The following is a 3,129-nucleotide window of genomic DNA, read 5'->3' on the forward strand; positions in this document are numbered from 1 at the left end:
GCCCGGCCGGCGGCGGTTTTGGGTGTGCTTGGTGTGTGTGTTAGGGAGTTTGGTGAAAAATGAAAGATATTTTGGGTTTAGGGGATATTTATATCCCTGAAATCCCATGGACCTAAGGCCCATTCTCATTTAACCCATTTCTATTAATCCAAGTCCATAACCCACATCCATTACCCGACACTAGCCCGACCCATACCAACTCCTATTATTTTATTTATTTCCTGATAATCCGAGTAAACTTTCCCTCTATTATTAAGTAATATAATTAATATTATCTTGAAATTTCGGGATGTTACATTTTGCCTATTACTAAACCATAAGAAAGTAAGCGCCTTTACATCCGCTACAATCTCTACCACCTTACCTCGTTTATTCTCAAAATTTTGCTTGTTTCTAGCTTTCCAAATCCTTCAACAACATGCAATGATCACCCCTCTCACAATCTCCTTCCGAAAAGTAGACAAGCCATCCTTATTATGCATCTCCATCACATCTTTTAAGGTAAAGCAAAAAAACTGGGTAGACCACACCATCTTAATATACCTTCCCACTCCCCCACAGAGAATCCACACCCGGTAAACACATGATCCACCGACTCCTCTCCATCTTCACACAGAACACATAATGTGTTATCCACGTGAATATTCATTCTCCTTAGCGCCAATTTTGTAGGAAGGCGATCCAACAAAGCTCTCCACATAAAAATATTACATTTATCCGGTAACCTCTTACACCACTCGAACACTGCATCTCCGTTATCCACATTAGTTCTGGTTAACCACCTTCTAACCGCATTAACAGAAAAACACCCGTTTTTATTCCCGTTCCATCTCCAATCATCTACACACTTGACTAGCGATACCCGACGAATCACCTTCATCAACTCCTCCAATTACTTTAACTCGATCTCCGACTCCGGAGCCTTCTTCCACGACCAATTCACATGTAGGTTCAAGGAAATAAATCGATTTTGAGTATGATCATTTATTTCTTATGGATCTAGAATATGATCGTCAATTTCTTAAAACAAATGAATTATCGTCCATTTACATATGTGTAAATTGTCATATTGATAATTTATTTCTCAAACTAGCTGTCTATTTAATTATATGTAAATATTTTACATATATGAACCACATGGTTAGAGAACAAAAAATAGATGTTTACACCCATGTATGTAAAAAAAATAAAAGATACAACAAATCTACATTTATCAAAACATAACCCAAATATATATTTGCACATGCCTAAATTTATGTTTACACACGTGTAGATAATAAAACATGTATGTTTACATATATGCATGTTTAAACTATCTAGACACTAAATAATATTTTCAACTTACACAAATGCATTTCACTCGATCTTTCTTTTTTGTTGATTTTTGTAGGATTTTCAAAGTTATACAAGCGTCTCAAATGGAGTAAAGCCTAAAACAATAATCACAAATTTGTCATGAATGCAAAAATAAAAACTATGTAATAAAAATCATAATCAACTGATAAAGAACATGTAAATTAGTTAAAAAAATAAATAGTATGCTAAAAACAAACTTAAACAATAATCTTTAAACATTATTATACGTATGCATATTTACATTTGTGTGAGTTAACTAACATATGTGTAATTATTCTGAATATGTATAATGTAACTGACGTACGTAACGTTCAAATAGAAGATGACATCTCAATCTCATATTATTTCTTTACGTTATGAAAGGAATTAATCTTCTTGCTCTTTAACTCTTTTGTTCTCATTAGTGGCAGAAAAGGAATTCATTTACACCATTTTTTCTACAATAATTCATAAGCATTTTGCATGTAAAAATGTTAGTAATTATTTTTTTTCTAGAATACAAAGCAGAGAATGAGCAACTTCCATATATTTTGCAACTTGAAATGTTAGTTATGAACGTAGTAGGTGATGGGTGTCCACCATTTCAGGATATAGGAGACGAAAACAAGAGTAAGTCATCAATTGAGTTCCTATAAAACCCCTAACTCTTTTATTTAATCATCTTTAATTTCATTTTATTTACAAAGATGTCATTATGTTTTTTAGTCATTAGTCATTGATCATGACATTAATGGCTAGAATGAGTTCTTTAAGCTCTCACTTAAATTAAGGGTTTTTAAGTGATATTCATCCTTTATATATATATATATATATATATATATATATATACTAGGTTTGAACCCGTGTGATACACGGGTGGAGAAATTTTTTTATAAGAAAAAAAAAGAAGAAAGAAAAAACAAAAATAAAAACAAATAAACGAATTTGATAATATTTTTAATAAGACAGGGCCAAAGTCAAATTCATTTATGATTTATGCAACCTCCTTATTCTTTTTATTCAATAATTAGATTAATTTTTCCAATGATTAATCATATTTCACAAAATAAGTTATTTACAGGAATGTTAAACATATTAAAACAAAAGGTTTGCTCAGGTTAACCCAGACCAACTCAATTTAGCCGGAACCGGATCAAATTAGTTAGTTCGAGAAACAACCTTAATAACTCGTATTATATTGTCAAACAACCCAAAAAAAATTTCAAATGAGCCTGAAACATAAAACGTAACCAAAAATTCAAAAATCTGAAACTGCCCCATGCATTTTTGGAGTCAAAACAAAACTTAATATTAAACTTTGACTTTTATATCCACTTTTACAAATCTTTAGGTTTGACTAATTGGTAATCAAAGTGTTGAATTTTGACCTTCATACAATTTACAATGAAAACTTGACTCGTTTATAACTTGTTGCATGCAAACCTAAATCGGCCTGTATCCAAGTTGCTACAAAGTTATCCCAAGTTCTGTTTTACCAAAAACCTAAACCAAACCTAATTCCTGAATTACCCTTTATCAAAATAAATCTGTAATTTGTGTAAATTGATTCCCTAATAGATATATAATTGATCAAAGTGTAGATATTGATTACTTGTTTGAGAAAGTTTGCAAGTTACTCTTAAGGTGAGAAACTTAAAAAAAAAAAAGAAACAGCAACTTAATTTGACCTTGTTTATTAAAAAAACTTATTTCGACCCCTTTCAGTCTATTACCTGAAAACCATTTAAACACCAACGTGATATATCGATATTCGAAGACCGAATTTTCATGCCC

Source organism: Bidens hawaiensis, unplaced genomic scaffold, assembly GCF_021521415.1.
Source record: "Bidens hawaiensis isolate Kalapana, Puna unplaced genomic scaffold, B.hawaiensis_p1.1 tig00042383_1, whole genome shotgun sequence".
Lineage (NCBI taxonomy): Eukaryota > Viridiplantae > Streptophyta > Magnoliopsida > Asterales > Asteraceae > Bidens > Bidens hawaiensis.